This window comes from Giraffa tippelskirchi, chromosome Y (assembly GCF_054371585.1).
Source record: "Giraffa tippelskirchi isolate mGirTip1 chromosome Y, T2T-mGirTip1v1.2.pri, whole genome shotgun sequence".
NCBI classification, from domain to species: Eukaryota; Metazoa; Chordata; class Mammalia; order Artiodactyla; family Giraffidae; genus Giraffa; species Giraffa tippelskirchi.
In genome coordinates, this window is record NC_137290.1 from 10,073,656 (window position 1) to 10,083,780 (window position 10,125).

The window sequence follows — 10,125 nt, forward strand, 5'->3', positions numbered from 1 at the left end:
TCTTTGTAGTCCAACTCTCACATCCCTACTTGGCTGCTGGAGAAAACATGCCTTTGACTACACGAACATTTGTCAGCAAAGTAATGTCTCTGCTTTTGAATATGCTGTCTTGTTTAGTAGTAGCTCTTCTTCCAAGGAACAAGCGTCTTTTAATTTCATGACTGCAGTCACCATCTGCACTAATTTTTGAGCACCCCAAAATAAAGTCTTCCATTGTTTCTCCGTCTATTTGCCATGAAGTGATGGGACTGGACGCCATGATCTGAGTTTTTTAAATGTTGAGTTTTAAGCCAGATTTCCAATCTCTTTCACTTTCATCAACAGGCTCTTTACTTCCTCTTCACTTTCTTCCATAAGGGTGGTGTCCTCTGAGTATCTCAGGTTATTGATATTTCTCCTGACAATCTTGATTCCAGCTTGTGCTTCATCCAGCCCGTCTTTTGGCGTGATGTACTCTGCATATAAATTGGAGAAGGAAATGGCAACCCACTCCAGTGTTCTTGCCTGGAGAATCCCAGGGAAGGGGAAGCCAGGTGGGCTTCCGTCTATGGGGTCGCACAGAGTCGGACACGACTGAGCGACTTAGCAGCAGCAGCGGCAGCACTCTGCATATAAATTAAATATGCAGGGTGACGATATACAGCCTTGACATACTCCTTTCCCAAATTGGAACCAGACTGTTGATCCATGTTTGGTTATAACAGCTGCTTCTTGACGTGAATACACATGTCTTAGAAGGCATATGAGGTGGCCTCGTATTTCCATCTCTTGAAGAATTTTCTAGTTTGCAGTGATCTACACAGTCAAAGGCATTTGTGGAATCAGTAGGGCAGAAGTAGATGTACTCCTGGAATTCCCTTGCTTTTTCTATGATCCAACAGGTGTTGGAAACTTGACGTATGGATCCTCTGCCTTTTCTGAATCCATCTTGAACATATGGAAGTTCCTGGTTCATGTATAATTGAAGCCTAGCTTAGAGAATTTTGAACATGACTTTGCTAGCTTATGAGATGAGTGCATTTGAGCAGTAGTTTGAACATTCTTTGGCATTGGAATGAAAAGGAAATGGACAGGAAAAGGTCGGTTTTCAATGGAATATTACTCAGTCATAAAAAGGAACACATTTGAGTCAGTTCCAATGAGATGGATGAATCTAGACCCTATTCTACAGACTGAAGTAAGTTAGAAAGCAAAAGACATATGTTATATACTAACGTGTAGATGTGGAATCTAGAAAGATGGTACTGAAGAATTTATTTCCAGGGCTGCAAATGAGAAAGAGACATAAAGAACAAAATAATGGACATGGGAAGAAGGAAGGAGAGGGTGAGACATATGGAGAGAGTAAAATGGAAACTTCCATTACCATATGTGAAACATAGAGACAACAGTAATTTGCTGTATGTCTCAGAAAACTCAAACAGGGACTCTGTATCAACATAGAGGGGTGGGATGAGCAGGAAGATGGGAGGGAGGTTCAACATGGAGGAGATACATGTATGATATAGGCATACCTATGGCTGATTCATGTTGAGGTTTAAAAGAAAACAACAAAATTCTGTAAAGCCATTATATTAAATTTTGATTTAAATTTAATTTAAAAGCCATTAAAATAAAAATTCAAATTATTAAATAAAAAAGTTTTAAAAGAAATTAAAAAAAATAAAAAAAATCAGTTGAAATGACTCAAATGTCCATCAACTGGTGATGGAATAAATAAAACATGCAATGCAATATTATTTGGTCCTCAAATGAATGGAGTTCTGATACATGCTATAGCATGCTATATCTCTGAAATGATTATGTTAATTAAAAGAAGCCAGGCACAAAAGGCTGCATAGTGCATTATTCCTTTCATATGAATGAATTTCTCTCCGAGTAGGTAATTCTCTAAAGATAGAAAATAGAGAAGTGGATGTCAGGGCCCAGATGCAGAGCGGATGGAAAATGTCTAATCAGTTCAATTCCGTTTGGTCGTTCAGTCGTGTCCAGCTGTTTGTGACCCATGAACTGCAGGACGCCAGGACTCCCTGTCCATCACCGACTTCCAGAGTTTATCCAAACTAATGTCCAATTGCACTGCCATCTCAGCCTCTGTCATCCCCTTCTCCTCCTGCCCTCAATCTCTTGCCCTCATGCTTTCCCTGCATCAGGGTCTTCTCCTTTCAGCTGACTATTTGCATGAGGTGGCCAAAGTATTGGAGCTTTGGCAGCAGTATTTGCAGTGATTATTCAGGGTTGACCTCCTTTAGGATGGACTGACTTGATCTCCTTGCTGTCCAGGGAACTCTCCAGCACTAAAGTTGAAAAACTTCAACTCTTCAGCGTTCAGTCTTCTTTACATTCCAACTCTCATGACTACTCATGACTACTGTCATCCGTACATGACTACTGGAAAAACCATAGCCTTGACTAGACAGACATTGGTGTCAAAGTAATGTCTCTGATTTTTAATATGCTGTCTAGGTTGGTAATAACTTTCCTTCCAAGGAGTAAGTGTCTTTTAATTTCATGGCTGCAATCACCATCTGCAGTGATTTTGGAGCCCCCTGCCAAAAAATAAAGTCAACCACTGTTTCCACTGTTTCCCCATCTATTTGCCATGAACTGATGGGACAGGATGCCATGATCTTGGTTTTCTGAATGTTGAGCTTTAAGCCAATTTTTTCACTCTCCTCTTCCTAAGTGATGCTTCCTAAGGCCCACTTGACTTCACATTCCAGGATGTCTGGGTCTAGGTGAGTAATCACTGCATGATGATTATCTGGGTTATGCTTTTTTTGTACAGTTCTTCAGTGTATTCTTGCCACCTCTTCTTAAAATCTTCTGCTTCTGTTAGGTCCATACCATTTCTGCCCTTTCTTGAGCCCATCTTTGCATGAAATGTTCCCTTGCTATCTCTAATTTTCTTGAAGAGATCTCTAGTCCTTCCCATTCTGTTGTTTTTGTATATTTCTTTGCACTGATCGCTGAGGAAGGCTTTCTTACCTCTCCTTGCTATTCTTGGGAACTCTGCATTCAAATGGGTATATATTTCCTTTTCTCCTTTGCTTTTCTCTTCTCTTCTTTTCACAGCTATTTGTAAGGCCTCCTCAGACAGCAATTTTGCCTTTTTAAATTTGTTTTCTTGGGGATGGTCTTGATCCCTGTCTCCTGTACAATATCATGAACCTCTGTCCATAGTTGATAACTATACAATATGTCCCTTTGGAGTGATGAATATATTCTAGAATGAAGTAGTGGTTATGCTTATGAAAACTATGAAGAAATTAAAAACCAATTAATTATACTCTTTAACTGGTAAAGTCGTGGTACATGAACAACATACCAATAAATAAAAAGTTTTCTTTAAAACATCACTCATTATTAGAGAAATGCAAATCAAAACCACAATGAGGTACCATTTCACACCAGTCAGAATGGCTGCTATCCAAAAGTCTACAAGCAATAAATGCTGGAGAGGGTGTGGAGAAAAGGGAACCCTCTTACACTGTTGGTGGGAATGCAAACTAGTACAGCCACTATGGAGAACAGTGTGGAGATTCCTTAAAAACCTGGGAATAGAACTGCCATATGACCCAGCAATCCCACTGCTGGGCATATACACCGAGGAAACCAGAATTGAAAGAGACGTGTGTACCCCAATGTTCATCGCAGCACTGTTTACAATAGCCAGGACATGGAAGCAACCTAGATGTCCATCAGCAGACGAATGGATAAGGAAGCTGTGGTACATATACACAATGGAATATTACTCAGCCATTAAAAAAAATACATTTGAATCGGTTCTACTGAGATGGATGAAACTGGAGCCCATTATACAGAGTGAAGTAAGCCAGAAAGAAAAACAACAATACAGTATACTAATGCATATATATGGAATATGAAAGATGGTAACAATAACCCTATATGCGAGACAGAATAAGAGACACAGATGCATGGAACAATTTTATGGACTCTGAGGGAGAAGGTGAGGGTGGGACGTTCTGGGAGAATAGCACTGAAACATGTATATTATCATATGTGAAACAGAACACCATTCCATATTCGATGCATGTGACAAGGGCTCAGGGCCGGGGCAATGGGATGATCCAGAAGGATGGGATGGGGAGGGAGGTGGGTGAGGGGTCCAGGAAGGGGAACACATGTAAACCCATGGCTGATTCATGTCAATGTATGGCAAAAACTATTACAATATTGTAAAGTAATTAGCCCCCAACTAAAATAAATAAATTTATAAAAAAAAAAACAACAAAAAAAACTACTGATCTTAGCTTCTAGGTCCAGGAAAAACATCCTTTTTGTAAAGGAGAAGTAGGTGTTTTCATATGAACAAAAAACTCGGGAATTTATTCTCAGCAGATATCTGTTCTGTAAGAAATATTAAAAGTAGTTATTTACACAGAGGAAAGTGATAGAAGAGAAGTTATGAGGTAAGAAAGAGTGTCATAAGAAGTAAATGAATGAAGGCAAAATAAAAGGAAAATTTTTTTCTTACTGTTAATTGGTAAAAGATAAATTCTTGTTTAGGCTTCTCCATTTTCACTTATCACCGATTACAAATCTTTATAATTAAAATGTGGTTCTTGTATACACAACATGTATTTTGGTTCTGTGATAAAGCATCCGCCTGCAATGCAGGAGCTGTAGCAGACAGGAGTTTGATCTCTGATCAAGAAGATCCCCTGGAAGAGAGCTTGGCAACCCACTCCAGTATTATGATTTGGAGAATCCCCATGGACAGAGAAGCCTGTTGGGCTTACAGTCCATGGGGTGGCAAAGAGTTGGACACAAGTGAGCAACTAAACAACAACAGACACACATTCCTAACAGAAGCTCTTAAGATAGTAGAGATAGATGAGAAAATCCTCAACCTTAACAAAATTACTCAAAAAGCCTAGACAGTAGAGGTGAATTACAAAAAACCTAGACAGAAGAATTGAATTATAAAATATTTTAGGCAATAAAATATCTCCCAACAGTAGTTTAAACAGTGTTTTCCATACAAAAGAGAGGAGTAATTTTTAATACCCATTCGGTAGAACAACTTTCCAATTACATTCATAAATTAAAGGAAATAATGTCCAGAAAATAAACATAGTATAATATCTATTGATCATTTTATAGCTATTTATGGCTGTAAAAATGTAAGGGAATTTTTAAGAAAAAAATCTGTGAAAGGTACAGTTTTAACAGCCCCAATTAATGTAATTTTATTTTCTTTGGACCATAGTTTCAAAATAACTGACAGGAGTGAATTTCACTTTAAAACATTTTTCAAATTCAGCAAGATAGTTTATGTCTCAATATAAGAAGATTTCATACATTTCAAGCTAAAAATGTTTGTACCTTTCATGAATACTTTTTGTCATTGATTTAGACATAAATAAAATCACATTGTATGTCTTTATCTTGATAATCTTTGTTGTAGCACTGTGTATTTATAATCAACTGTTTAAACGTGCAGTGTGCAATAGGACATTCCCTGCAGGATGGCAGGCTATGCAGGAAGTGGTCTCAAGGACTTCCAAACCATTAATGATGCTCTGTTTAATGGAGCAGTGGTAATCATGGTAGACTGTGTTGGCAGCAGCTGTTTAACAGGGTCTTCTATTAATTAACTCCCTCACAGAATACAATGAATTTTTAAAGATAAGTACTAAAACTGTGGCCCTCTGAAATTATATACATATATATACACATATTGGAGTAGGCAATGGCAACCCACTCCAGTACTCTTGCCTGAAAAATCCCATGGACGGAGGAGCCTGGTAGGCTGCAGTCCATGGGGTCACTAGGAGTCAGACACGACTGAGCGACTTCACTTTCACTTTTCACTTTTATGCACTGGAGAAGGAAATGGCAACCCACTCCAGTGTTCTTGCCTGGAGAATCCCAGGGACGGGGGAGCCTGGTGGGCTGCCGTCTATGGCGTCGCACAGGGTTGGACATGACTGAAGCGACTTAGCAGCAGCAGCAGCAGTATACACATATATATGTATACATATGAGTGTGTGTATGTATATATACACAAATATTTTAAAACTTTCTACCTTGTGAATAATATATGAAATATTAAAACCTGACATAAATGACAACAAACTTTAAAAATTTTAATGAACAAAATTTGATTTTAAAGAGGAAAAGTGTTTAGTTGCTGACATTATTGAAGAAGACTGGAGTGTGGACATCATAATAAAAACAGAACCGACTTTATTCTTGTAATAAAACTCTTTGTGGGCAATGCCCCCCAGTATTGCGTTCACTGGATGTGGGCCACTCCCTCTGGCCTGCTTGTGGGAGGCCACTACTCCATTCTAAATTCCTTAGCTAAAAAGGGCCTAATTAACATTGGCTTTATGAACTCCAAAAACACCATTCTTCCTTCTTTTCTTTGCTCCTTCCTCTCCACTATTTCTTTCCATTTCTTTCTTTTTATGCAATTGTTAAAGTTAGTTTTACATTTATAATTATTACAAAATACTGGCTCTATCCTGCATGTTGTACAATACATCCTTGAGTTCATCTTACACCTAACCCTTTGTGCTTCCACTCCTCCTCCTCTGTATTGCCCCTCCCCCTCCCCACTGGTAAACAGTAGCTTGTTCGCTATATCTGAGAGCCTTCAGTTTTGGTAAATTCTCTACTTTGAGGTATTTTTAGATTGTATAAGTGATATCATACAGAATTTGTCTTTTTCTGTCTGAGTTATTTTACTTAGTATTATACCTTTCATGTTGCTGCAAATGGCAATATTTCATTCTTTTTATGGCTCAGTAGTATTTCAAAGGTCTTCTTGGGGGCTCAGTGGCAAAGAATCTGCTTGTCAAGCAGGACATGTGGGTTCAATCCTTAGGTAAGGAGGATCCCCTGGAGAAGGAAATGGCAACCCACTGGAGTATTCTTGCCTGGAAAATGCCATGACAGAGGAGCCTGGAGGGGTAGAGTCCATAGGGTTGCAAAGAGTAGGATATGTCTTATTGACTGAACAACAACTAGTGGCCTATAATACATATATACCATATCTTTATCCATTCATCTATCATCTAATGGACATTTAGGTGAATGGTGTGCTTCAAGGAACTTTAGGGTACATGTGTCTTTTTAGTTTAAGTTGTGTTTTTGTTTTTGTTTTAATATATAACCAGTAGTGAAATTTTTAGGTCATGTGTTGTTCCATTTTTAGCTTTTTGAGAAAACAAAACACCTGAAAAACACCATTATTTAACTCCTATGGACTACCTTTTAGTAAGCAAGATTGAGTTTTTGAGGCTGTTAGTTGCTGACATCATATCTCAAGATGTAATAAACGCTACTAGGAGGTAGGTGTCCTAGGGGCAACTATTTTTTATGCCTTTTTTAGCAAATGGCACGGCCACCCCATACATGACACGACTCCCCAGCTAAGTTCCAACTTCTGCACTCACACAAACACCAAGTCCTCCTCCTCTTCTCCCATGGGAAGTGTATCTTTTGGGCTCAGTTTGGACCCAGTTTTCCCCTCTACTTTCTGGCTAACTGAATCTTCTGCTTCCATCTTCAACTCCATGGGACCCATCTCCCTCCCTCTTCACACATTTATGCCCCACCTCTCCTCTCTTCCACCCACTATCTATCAAAGAGCTCAGTGACACACATAATTTCACATCACATTGAATTTATTTAATTTTCATTATTACTGTTTATTGTTTGTATAAGATTCAACATCTCTACTCTTGGCAGTTTCTCAGAGGCAAGACCCCCGAAGATTTCTGAGATCTCTAGCCATACTCTGAAGTCACTGCCTACTCGCTGGTCCAGCTGGAATGGCAGTCGTCTCCATGATCTCTCGGATTTCTTCTGGTTTGTTTTGATTCAGTTCTTCATTCACCTTGAAACACTGGCTACAGAGCTTTGAGCTTCTGATTTTCTTAAGATTCTCTGAGATGGAAGTTTCTTGAGAAACTTTCTTGGTCAGCTTTGGTTGAATATGCTTATTCACCCTCACAGCTACCCTGGCCACCTGGAGAAAACAAGAGAGAAAGCACAGAACGGCACTGGTTTGGGGAAGAGGGTGAAGATGTTTGGAATTGATAGCTCCAGGACAAAGAGTGTGGGACAAAAGAGGGTGTTTGCCAGGCAAAGACAGAGGAATGTGTCTTATAGGGTTGTGTCAATGGGCAAGAGGAGCTTGGGTGGGTTCAGCTCACCTTAACACTTCTTTTGGACCTCTGTTGAGAGGAGGTCTTCATCTTTTCATCCTAGATATATGGAGTTGGCTGTTGCATAAGTGCACTAGAGCGTCTGGCTTCCTAGTCACTTTAGTCATTTTGAAGACTCCCAGTGGTCTGTTCCAGAGCTGCTGAGAACCCCCATATATAGGGGGCTACACCCTTATGCTTTATGAAGTCACCAAATCCCTTCACCAGCCCTGGGTGAGCCTTGACATCGCAAAGCCCCATCCTGACATCTCTAGGGGAGGATGGAGAGCAACTCAGATGTTTTGGTGGGAGAAATGGGACTTTTTTAATTCCCCTAAAGAGCCCTCCAAACTCAACTGCCAACCCAATCTCTCTAAGTCAACTCAGTAGTGTCAGATGGCAAAGAGAGTGTGTCTCCTCCAAACCTTGCTTCACAGCCACACTACTCGGGGTTTCATTTTGTTGTCTCTCAATTTCATCTATAAGTAATTTTTAATATCTTGCCTAAAAGCCTGCATGATAATTAGGCTTTGAAAATGATAATCATTTCACTTTCCTCCTACAGGTGATCTTAATGCAACTTGAAGACTATTTAACTCTGGGTCACCTACCAGAAACCTTTTCCATCCCCGCTCCTTTTCTCAGTTGTTCATGTAGTCGTCCTCAGTTTTCTAGTTTTCAGTCTGAAATCTCTATCTTAAGGCTGTGAGACTGCACTGAATACACTTGCCCTTGCTCCACTTGGAACTGTCTTCTTTCAAGTCTAGGACTCATGGTCACCTCACTAGGTATAATACCCACGCTTGGGTTTTAACGGGGTGATGGGGATGAGGGACATAAATACATGCTTCAGGTTGTACTGGGTGATCCTGAGAAGGAAGTGACCACCCGTGACAGATTAGTATTCCCAGGAAGGGGCGGAGTTTGCCCAGAAGTATGAGAGCCTCCTGTGCAAAGGTCTTCTCAACATGTGCCCTCATAAATCTCTTTTTCTGATCTTGCTTTTCTGCTGGCATCTCCTTTGGATGTTACCTCACAGTCGAGACCATGGTGGAATTCATTTCCATGAAGAGTTACCACAAGCTTCCAGTTTCTGGGAGAAAACCCTGAGTAATCATGCCCTGCCCATCTAGTTCCCAAGGTCTCTCATTGAGGTTGTTGGCTCTGGATGATAGGGGAATGAGTTGTGTGCTTCACTGCGGTCCTTGTGTTTCTAATTGACTGGCAGTTTCAGCCAGCTTGAGAGGTGTCCCCAGGGACACAGTTTGTTGGCTTAGAGGGATTTCCAGTGGTTTCCGTGGAGTGCTCACTTCCTGGTGTCCACTGGTTGCTTATTCACCCAGGATGCATCACACAGCTCAAATTCTTAAGAGGTATAACAAAGCACACCATAAACAAACCAACAAGATGACTCCATATTTTTATAACAAAGAACCTAAAACCTGATAGAAATTTATGAAAAAGACAAGAGCCAACAGTTTCTAAGTTACAGCACTGACCTTTAACTTTATTAAGAGATGTTTAAAAGACATGAGCAGGCAATTAACAAGAAAGATATAGAAATAGCCCCAATCACATTAAAAAGATATTTAATCTCACTAAGGTAAGAATAATCAAATTGTAATCCCCTTGATAAATCAAGCTGACACAGAAATTTAAAAAATTTTAGAAATTGCACACACAGACAGTAAAATACTTGGAAATACTGTGTTTTGTGTGTTATAAAATTAAGTATAGACAGAGAAATCATCAAATAGACCCAATATCTTTTTGTAGATATAAAAACCATAGTGTCAGATGACAAACACAGTGGACTGAAAAAATGACAGATTAGACAGGGCAGCAGGGAAAATTGTGCACTTGATGAAGTAGTAATAGTAAGTGTCCAGAAAGAAACACAGACTACACCAATATATTCAAAGTACACACAGCATAATCTACTGAT